The sequence below is a fragment of the Mustela lutreola genome, chromosome 1 (assembly GCF_030435805.1).
Source record: "Mustela lutreola isolate mMusLut2 chromosome 1, mMusLut2.pri, whole genome shotgun sequence".
NCBI lineage: Eukaryota > Metazoa > Chordata > Mammalia > Carnivora > Mustelidae > Mustela > Mustela lutreola.
The window spans coordinates 154,065,509-154,076,894 of record NC_081290.1 but is presented as its reverse complement, the minus strand read 5'-3'; positions in this window follow the sequence as shown (position 1 = coordinate 154,076,894).

Sequence of the window (11,386 nt, the reverse complement as noted above, 5' to 3'; positions counted from 1 at the left end):
GAAACCAAAAGTAAATTATTTTGAAAGGTCAACAAAACAAAAAAAAATTGACAAAGAATAAGGGAAAGAAGACTCAAATTACTAGAATCAAACTGAAAGAAGGGACATTACTACCAATCTTACATAAATAAAAAGGATTATAAAGCAATACTATGCACAATTGTATGCCAGTATATAGATAACTTACATGAAATGAACAAGTTCTAGAAAGACACAAACTATTGAAAACAACTCAAAGAGAAATAGAAAATTTAAATAGACCTATATTAAATAAATACATTAAATTGGTAATTTTAAAACTACCTACAAAAAGAGCTCAAGCCCAGATGGATTAGATTCACTGGTCAATTCTACTGGACATTTAAGGAAGAATTAATACCAATTCTTTATAGACCTTCATAAAATAGAGAAGAAGATACTTTTCAACTCATTCTATGTGGACAGTATTACCTAACACCCAAGCCAGACAAAGACATCATAAGAAAACTACAGACCAGTATCTTTAATAATATGGATGCAAAAATTCTCAACAAAATGCTAGCAAACCAAATCTAGTAGTGTATAAATGGATGAAAATATTTGCAAATTACATATTTGATAAGGAATTTGCATCTAGAATATGTTTTTTTAAAAACTCTTATGACTAAGAACAATAAGACAAATAATCCAATTGAAAATGAGCAAGGTCTGAATAGACACATCTCCAGAGAAGATATAGAAACGGCCAATAAGCACATGAAAGGTGCTTGAAATCAGAAAAATGTAAATCAAAACCACAAGGAGATACCACTTAAGATAATTAAAATCAAAAAGTCAAGAAAGGGCGTGTGGATGGTTCAGTTGGTTGTGTCCAACTCTTGATTTTGGCTCAGGTTATGATCTCAGGGTTGTGAAATCGAGCCCTGAGACAGGCTCCATGCTGGACATGGAGCCTGCCTAGGATTCTCTCTCTCCCTCTGCCCCAACCTGCTTGTGCTCATGCTCTCTCTTTTCTACCTTTCTGGAAAAAAAAAAAAAAAGGTCCGGTAATAAATGTGAAGATGTGGAGAAATTAGAATCTTTATACATCTCTATTTAGGATGTAAAATGGTGTACCATTCTGGCAGTTCCTCAAAAAGCTAAACATAGTTACCATTTGACCCAACAATATACTCCTAAAGAAATGAAAATATATCACACAAAAGCTTATACAAAAATGTTTATAGCAGCATTATTCATAATAACCAAAAGGTGGAAACCCAAAGGTCCATCAGGTGGTGAATGGATAAACAAAATGTGGTACATCCATACAATAAGATATTATTCAGCCACAGAATGAAGTGAACTACTCATACAAAACACAGCATGGATAGACCTTGAGCACATTATACTAAATGAGAGAAGCCAATCACAAAAGACCACAAACATGAATCCATTTATATAAAATGTCTAGAATAGGCAAATCTATATAGAGAGACAGGAGATAGGTTGGTAGCTGCTCAAAGTGGAGGGTATGGGGGGGATGGAGGAATGATAGCGAAAGGAATGGAATTTCTTTTTGAGGTAATAAAAATGTTTTAACATCTACTGTGATAATGGTTGCACAGCTCTGTGAATATACTAAAAACCATTGAACTGTGCACTTTAAATAAGCCAAGTGTATATATGTGAATTATATCTCAACAAAACTTTTATAAGGAGAGGGGAGGGGTATCTGGGTGGCTCAGTCAGTTAAACATCCGACTCTTGATTTCGACATAGGACATGGTGTCAGGGTCCTAGGATTGAGCCCTGTATTAAGCTCCACATTCAGTGGGGAGTCAGCTCAAAGATTCTTTCCTTCTACCCCCCAAGTCTTTCTCTCAAATAAATAAATCTTTTAAAAAATGGAGAGAGGAGAGAGAGTGGGAAACTATAAGGACAGACATAGAAATTAATGTAGAGTTAACGTTTAACCTGTATTAAGCCATGTTTCAGAGAACATGCTTTAAATCAGCACTGTTCAGTAGAAATTTCAGGAAGGATAACAATAATCTATGCACCGAGTAGGGTAACCACTAGCTACATGTGGCTACTGAGCAATTCAGTTCCTTGGTCTCTCTAGACATATTTTAATTATGTCTAGAGAGACCAAGGAACTGAATTTTAAATCTGTTTGTGTGTGTTTGAATTCTGGGGTGTTCTATTCTAAAGATACACATCTCCCACCAAAGAAACTCCTGATTTCATACATTATTGCCTTAGGGGAAAGAGTCTTACAACTAACTAGAAAAATGAAACTCGTATGCTAGTTAACTCACATTTGCTATGACTTTCATAGGAATTACTTGATTAAAACCAAGGTAATTTTCTTTTTTTTTTAAAGATTTTATTTATTTATTTGAGAGAGGAAGAAAGGGAGCATGAGAGGGGAGAGAGTCTGAGGGAGAAGCAGACTCCCAGCTGAGCGGGGAGCCCAATGTGGGACTTGATCCCAGGACTCCAGGATCATGACCTGAGCTGAAGGCAGTCGCTTAACCAACTGAGCCACCCAGGCAATTTTCAAGATTTTCAAATCTAAAACTGTGAAAATGCTCAAAAGTCCAGTGGTTACCTTAAGACACATTGATGACTTCTGTTCCACCTATAGCTACTCCCCTTCCCTTTTTCATGTCACTTGTTGTGGTCTGAATGTGCTCCCCATGTTGCATCCCAATGCCGGATGGTGATGGTGTTTGAAGGTGGAGCCTTTTGGAAATTGATTACGTCATGAGGGTGGAGCCATTAAGAATGGGATTAGTGCTCTTATAAAAGAAACCCCAGGGGTGCCTCAGTCTGTTAAGCATCTGCCTTTAGCTCAGGTCGTGATGCCAGAGTTCTGGGATTGTCAGCCTCCTTGCTCCATGGGGAGCCTGCTTCTCTCTCTCTCTCTCTCTGCATTAATAAATAAATAAAATCTTTAGAGAGAGAAAGAGACACCCCAGAGAACTCCCAAGTTCCTTCCACCATGTGAGGGCACAGTGTAAAGCCACCAGCCGTGAACTAGGAAAACAGTTCTCACCCAATAAGGCTGGCACCCTAATCTCAGACTTCTAGCTTCCAGAACTATAAGCAGTAAACATCTGTTGTTTATAACATACCCTATGGCAGTATTTTGTTATAGCAGCCCAAAAGGAGTAAGACACCACCTGAAGGAAATTCTCCCCAACTAATCAGCACTTCCCTATCTGAAGCCCACCTTTAGTCAAAGAACAAAGAATAAGTTATAAGCCCTGGTCATGAGCAAAGCTGGGAGATATTTTTAAGCCTAATTAAGAGCCCATAAAAAAAAAAGAGTCTTTAAAAAAAAGTTTATATTAATTTCTAAGACCTACAATACTAGCCAATCCATGCTGTACCAAATGTGTGGGCTAATTACATCCTTAATGCAGCTCCCAGAATGGACAGAAATGCCCATAGAATCACCAAGATAGCCCATCTCTCCAGAGAGTCAGCAAATGCAGTTGGAAAATCTCTTAAATTCAATACAGTTCCGATTTTGATGGTTTCTAGAAGTTACAAAAAACACATGAGTAGGATAAAGGATCTCCAAGATGCCCCGGACTGCAAAGAGCTTTAAGAAATAATGTCAAAGACCTGATGCTTTCAGTGTGTTGGCCTTTAGGAAAAACTCTCCAGCTGAGAGAAACGAAATGTACAATTTGCCTGAATGGTATATTGAAACCACCTATAAATTATATACTGTAAATAGTTAAAAGAATTCATTCTTCTAGAAGCATCCAATAATTCCGTGTTGGAAAAGATTCCCCCACCCAAAAAAGACTTGTAAAAAGTTAATTTGGTTATTAAAACATCGATCGAACATATATATTCTCAAAACAATTTGAATACATTTAATATCTCTAGCTATACCTTAAAATAATGAATATAGTCTTTAAAAAGTTATATATTACCCTAATTAATATAAATTTTAAAAATTAAAACAATGTATAAATAAATCATCAGTAGAAATGTAGAAAGTATACCTGCTTTCTAATATTACACCATTTCTTTCCCTAAAAAGGTTTTGGATCAGAAAAAGGAAAAATGCAGCTTTAGTTTAATAACAAAGATGTTTCTGTTGACAACTATAAGGAATAAAGAAATGGCAATCAGCATTATGTAAACAATTAAAAGTCATGTAATGAATTTACAAAAACCATTCTATGTTAAAATTTTAAGTAAAATTTAAGTAAAATTTCAAGAGTTTTAATATTACTTAGTAAAAATAAATACATGAAAATGATATCAAAATCCATGTTTCAAGTTCACGTAATACCCCTAATTATGAACTTTGGTTTAAAAGGTAGTTATTCACCCTCTCTCTGATTTAATGACAGTGTGCAGTATAACTTAAATATAACATTTTAGTTTATGCAAGACTTTGGGTATCTTATCACAAGCTTAACTAAATAGAATATTCTAAATTCCTTATACTTGTCAGACAGGTTATCATTACATACATTAAATATTTTAGACTGTAGATATAAGGGGGCTCAGTCAGTTAAGCATCTGCCTCTTGAGTTTGGCTCAGGTCAGGATCTCAGGGTCGTGAGATTGAGCCCTGTGTCAGGTTCCACCGAGCCTGCTCGAGGTTCTCTCTCTCACTCTGCACCTCCATTCCCCACTTGCTTGTGCACGCATGCTCTCTCTCTCTCTAAGATTAAAAACAATAATACATTTTAAAAAGGCTGTAAATGTAATCATGTGTATTTAATAAGAGTTGCAACAACTAATGGCTGCATGTCCAACACAACAAATTTTGTGAGCCTATGGAGTCCCTCGGTCTTTACTGCCTGGATAAGTTTTTAAGTGTTGTATTTCTCTTATAAATTTATTTATTTATTTATTTGTTTGTTTATTTATTTTTTGCCGGAAGAATGTTGAACAATAAAACCAAAGCTGGTGGCATCATAATGCCAGACTTCAAGCTCTATTACAAACCTGTAATCATCAAGACAGTAGGGTAATGGCACAAAAACAGACACATAGATCAATGGAACAGAATAGAGAGCCCAGAAATGGACCTTCAACTCTAGGGTCAACTAATCTTTGACAGAACAGAAAGAAGATCCAATGCAAAAAAATTTTTAATAAAAATTTTTAAATAAAATCAGTGATTATATTTTCTTTAAATATAATCCTAAGATTCTTAATTAGCCTCAGACCTTTAAATTACCACCTAAGGTAATTAGGGAGTAATATTTATGCATCTGGAAATTTTTTGTATATGTGCTGCTGAAGCGAGCACCATCTGGAAATTTTTTGAAGAAGGAATTCAACTTTACAGAGAAAATAAAGTACACGCTCCTGTAGTTTTGGTCTATGTATTCTTGTCCATGTAAACACATACATCTTTATGACACTCAATGAAGATAGTAAAAATTGATCTATTACAAACATTACATAAAAACATGCATGATAAGATTAATTATGTTGATAAAATTAGAGTTTCAATGGGCTAAATAGCATTGGCACTTAAATATTATTTGTGCACAGGTCCATTCCAGGCAAGGTGAAGAGAAGCCCTGGGAAGTCAGAGGGGATGGGCTGTCAGGGTCTGCAGGGAGGAGTCCACAACCTCAAGTCAGAGCACCTGTCCTGGATTAGCCACGGGACCTTGCAGGGTTGGATGGGGCCCATGACAAGACCGGTACCTCCTCGGGGGCTTCACCACAGTGAAGGAATGATAGGCGTCTGGGTGACCCTCCAAAGGGCTGTGAGCTCCCAGCTGTGGGCTGTCTCCCAAGTGATAAGTGACTTGCCTTCTGTGCCAGCTGCAGAGCCCGTAGAGACTGGCCTAACCATTTGGTGTGCTCGGGCTTCTGGAAAAGTCTGCTCACGTTTGTACACTTGGGTTCAGCTTATAGATACTTCCCAACTTCACACAAATTCCTAATGTTTGTAACACCACCTGCTGTTGTAGCTGTTGTAGTTATTATAAAATATATTAGGCTTGTTAATAACACAGCCAAGACGATGGATATTTCTTGTTTTTTTTTTTTTTTAAGATTTTGTTTATTTATTTGACAGACAGAGATCACAAGTAGGCAAAGAGGCAGGCAGAGAGAGAGGAGGAAGCAGGCTCCCTGCTGAGCAGAAAGCCCGATGCCAGGCTTGATCCCAGGACCCTGGGATCATGACAACCTGAGGCAAAGGCAGAGGCTTTAACCCACTGAGCCACCCAGGCACCCCGGATATTTCTTGTTTTCTGGTAACTTTGCTTTTATCTTAATTATCTATTCTCTGCTGATTGCTTTTTTAATTAAAAGAATTTATTTTTTTACAGTAGTTTTATGTTTACAGAATTCCCAGCTGCTCCTCCTACCCCACCCCCTTCAACCCGACACAGTTTTTCATAACCAGAGACAAGGGTGACACCAAAGAGAAACAGCATTCAGATCCCAGTGGGAGGACTCTTGTTGAGTCTGCTCCCAGATTCTGCAGTAACTCCACAGGGAATAGACATTTGAGTCCTCACAAGAGAGCAAATGAAGTCTGTGTCCCAAATATAAGACTTTTTAAAAAAGATTTTAATTATTTATCTGTCAGAGAAAAAGAGAAAGAGTGAGAGAGAGAGAGAGAGAGAGAGCAAGCGAGCACAAGCAGGGCGAGCGGGAGAGGGAGAAGCACCTTCCCGGCAGAGCAAGGAAACTGATGTGGGGCTGAATCCCAGGACCCTGAGATCATGACCTGAGCTGAAGGCAGATGCTTAACCCACTGAGCCACTCAAGCATCCCCCAATACAAGATTTTTGAATGGCACAACTGACAGGATATTTAAAACTGAAGCTCTTCAAGATGAATTCCATCAAGAGGCATGCACAGATCTAACACAACCACTGGGCCAAGAATGTCCAGAACAGAACTGTTTATGAATAACCTCATGGAAGAGGCATACAACCTAGCAGAACAACCTAACAGATAGCACTCTCCCAGCTCTACCTCATCTACTGCTTTCGCCAACATGTTTGCTGTATGGTATTCTTCCTCCATTAATTCATTCAGCTCCTATTTATTGAACATCTACTGTAAGTCAGCAGTATCCTAGGTAGTGGGGGTACAGAAATGAGCAAGGCAAAGCCCCTGGCCTTACAGAGTTCACATCCTAGTGATGGAGACAAACAATGAAGAGATTAATAAGTGGCTAAGATAGGGGCGCCTGGATAGCTCAGTTGGTTAAGCATCCAACTCTTGATTTCAGCTCAGGTCATGATCTCAGGGTCCTGGGATCCAGCCCTGTGTCGGGCTCTGTTCAACATGAAGTCTGCTTGAGGATTCTCTCTCTTTCTTCTTCTGCCTCCCACACACCTCACGTGTGTGTGCGTGCACGTGCATGCGTGTTCTCTCGCTCTCTCTAAATAAATAAACAATTTTTTAAATGGCTGAGATAATGCCAGATACTGATGTAAGTTATGAAGGAAAAAAAGTATTTTTAAGATACAGAGCTTAAGGGATGTGCTTTTTTAAATATGGTAGCCAAAGGAAGTGATGTTTGTGCCGGGTTGTGAATGAGCCATGCAATTACCTGAGAAAAGAATCTTCCATGCAGATAGAACAAAGACCAAGTGCAAGGGCCCTGAGACAGAATGTGCTGGGCATGTGCAGGGAAGGCAGGAGACCCTGTGGGGCCTGCGGGCTGGAATGTGGGATACTTAGACTCGGATTTTATTCTGAGTGAGGTGGGAAATCATAAGGCTCTCAGAGAAGACATGCAACATTGTAAAATACACATAACATAAAACTTGGCATCCTAGCCTTTTCAAAATATATAGTTCCATACATTCACATTGTTGTCTACCATCAGCACCATCCATCTTCAGAAATTTTTCATCTTCCTAAACTGAAACTCTGTCCCCCTTAAAAAATAATCCCCCTTTCTCTCCATTCTGAGTCCTTGGCAACTACAATTCTACTTTCTGTCTCTATGAATTTGACTGCTTCAGGTACTCCATATGAATGCAATCTAGAGTATGTTTCCTTTTGTGACTGGCATATTTTGCTTATCATAATGCCCTCAAGGTTCACCCATATGTCAGAATTTCCTACCTTTTTATTGAATAATATCCCACTGGATGACTAGAATACATTTGTTTATCCATTTATCCCTGACAGACACTTGGGTTGCTTCCATTTTTTGGTTATCATAAATAACACTGTTATGAACATAGGAGTACAAATATCCTTTGATTCCTGCTTTCAGTTCTTTTGAGTATATACCAGGAAGTGGGAAATTGGGATCATGTGATAATTCCACATTCAATTACTTGAGAAACTGCCCTACTGCACCATTTTACATTCCCAACAGTACTACACAAGGTTTCTAATTTCTTTACATCCTCATCAACATCTGTTATTTTCTGTGTTGTTTTTTTTAATAGTAGCATCCTAATGGGTTTGAGGTGGTATCTCATTGTGGTTTTGATTTGCATTTCCCTAATGATTAGTGATGTTGAGTATCCTTTCAAGTGCTTATTGGTCATGTGTATGTCATTTTTGGAGAAATGTCTGTTCAAGTCCTCTGCCCCCTTTTAATTTTTTTTAATTAATTAATTAATTAATTAATTAATTAATTTTGTCTTTCATATTTATTTATTTTTTAAATTTTTTAAATTTATTTTTTATTTTCAGCATAACAGTATTCATTATTTTTGCGCCACACCCAGTGCTCCATGCAATCCGTGCCCTCTATAATACCCACCACCTGGTACCCCAACCTCCCATCCCCGGTCCCTTCAAAACCCTCAGATTGTTTTTCAGAGTCCATAGTCTCTCATGGTTCACCCCCCCTTCCAATTTCCCCCAACTCCCTTCTCCTCTCTAACTCCCCATGTCCTCCATGCTATTTGTTATGCTCCACAAATAAGTGAAACCATATGATAATTGACTCTCTCTGCTTGACTTATTTCACTCAGCATAATCTCTTCCAGTTCCATCCATGTTGCTACAAAAATTAGGTATTCGTCCTTTCTAATGGACTCTGTCCCCTTTTTAAATGTTGTTTCTTTTGTTGTTATTGAGTTGTAGGAGGTTTTTTTTTTTTAATATATTCTGGATATTAATCCACTCTCTATCTATATGATTTGCACATATTTTCTCCCATTTCATGGTTGTCTATTCTGTTGATTGTCTACTTCAATGCATAGAAGGTCTAAATTTTGACACAGCCCAATTTATTTATTTTTTTTCTTACCTGTGCTTTTGGTATGATATCCAAGAAACCAGTGCCAAATATAATGTCATGTTTTGCCCTGTTTTCTTCTAAGAGTTGTACAGTTTCAGTTCTTGTGGTTAGGGCTTTGATGCATTTTAAATTATTTCTTGATTTTATGTGTGGTGTGAAGATTGTTCTTTCCCCATTGAATGATCTTGGCAACTTTTTCAAAAATCATTTGACAATTTTGGGCTCTCTATTCCGGTCCTTCCATCTGTATATCTGTCTTCATGCAAGGAACACACTGTTTTGATTACTGTGGCTTTGTAGTTGTTTTGAAATCAGGAAGTAAACGTCCTCCAGCTTTGTTCTTCTTTCTCAAAATTCTCTTCTGGCTCTTCAGAACTCTTTGAGATTCCACACGAATTTTAGGGTGGATTTTTTTTATTTCTGCAAAAACTATTGTTGGGATTTTGATAGAAGTTGCAGTAGTGTCTGCAGACAGTTTTGGGTAGTATCGACATTTTAATAGTAGTTAGCCTTCCAATCCATGAATGCACACATTTATTTGTGTCTTCTTTAAGTTCCTTTAGCAATGTTTTATAGTTTTCAGTGTGCAAGTCTTTTACCTCCCTGGCTAAGTTTATTCCTAAGTAATTTATTCTTTTTATGCTACTGTAAATGGGATTATTTTATTAATTTCTTTTTCAGATTGTTCATTGTTAGTGTCCAGAAATCCAACTGATTTTTGCATGTTGATTCTGTATACTGCAATTTTGCTGAATTAGTTTATTAGTTCTAAAAGATTTTTTAAAGATTATTTATTTATTTATCTGACAGAGATCACAAGTAGGCAGAGAGGCAGGCGGGGGTGGGGGTGCGGGGGAGCAGGTTCCCTGCCTAGCAGAGAGCCCAATGCTGGGCTCGATCCCAGGACCCTGGGATCATGACCTGAGCCGAAGGCAGAGGCTTTAACCCACTGAGCCACCCAGGTGCCTCTTAAAAGATTTTTGTGGAATCTTTAAAATGTTCTGCATATAAGATCGTGTCATATGTAAACAGATAATTTTCTTTTTCTTTTCTGATTTGGATGCCCTTTATTTGTTTGTTTATTTTTGCTTAATTGCTCTGGCTAGGACTCCAGCACTATTTTGAGTGGAAGTGGTGAAAGCAGGCATCCTTCTTTTATTCTTGATCTTAGGGGATCTAACTTACTTTTAAAAGGCTGACTCTGATGTCTTGTGCCTGGGAGGTGGCAGGGTCTTGGCACTCATCCAGACAAGGGCCATGAGGCTTTCGTTAGGGTGTTTTTATTTTTTAAAGATTTTATTTATTTATTTGATAGAGAGAGATACAGTGAGAAAAGGAGCACAAGCAGGGGGAGTGGGAGAGGGAGAAGCAGGTTTTCCGCTGGGCAGGGAGCCCGATCCCAGGGTCCTGGTATCATGATCTGAGCTGAAGGCAGATGCTTAATGACTGAGCCACCTAGGTGCCCCGTAGGGTGTTGTTGATAGAGGAGTAAGCAGAGGTCAGCAGTGGGATTTATTCTAGGTAAAGTTCAGAGTGTACTGATGAATTAGATGCAGAGTTTTAAAGTTCTACTTCTCTTGGGAAGAATTTCAAACTTACATGGACCAACTGGAGAAATCTCCTATCAACTTGTCTCATAGAAAAGTTGCTCTTCCAAGGCTTTTAAGGGCTGGAAATAGGACAAAAAAGCTAATAAAAATAAATAAGGATGAAGATGTGAAGTGTGTGTGCAGGATTATGCCGCCTCGTCATGCCACCCTCTCAAATGCAGATACTAGGTAAGAGTCCAGCATGTCTTCCGCTCGACATTAAACAGGTACCAGAAGTGGGAGGGAGGTAAGTTTCCTGCCTTAGCAGGCCTGGATGGGGGAAGAGGGGCTTCTTCGGCAGTGATGGGGGCACAGGCTGGCTGTTCCAGCACAGACAGCATCCCCCTGAGCTATTGAGGTGTCAAGGCAGGACATCCCATTTCGGGGCCAGCTTAATACTTGTTGGCCAAAGCCTGGAATCCACTTTCCTCAAAACAGGCAAACTGGAGCCTATGACTACACACAGGATGGAGGAGAGATGACCATCAGAGCTTCCTTGGGTTGTGGTTGGAAGCCAAGAATGGGACTTGAAGACAATAAGCTCACTACTCTCATGAGTGGCTGTTCAGGAAGCCAGAGGTCCAATCAGCCTGGGATCCAAGGGGTCTGAATACAAA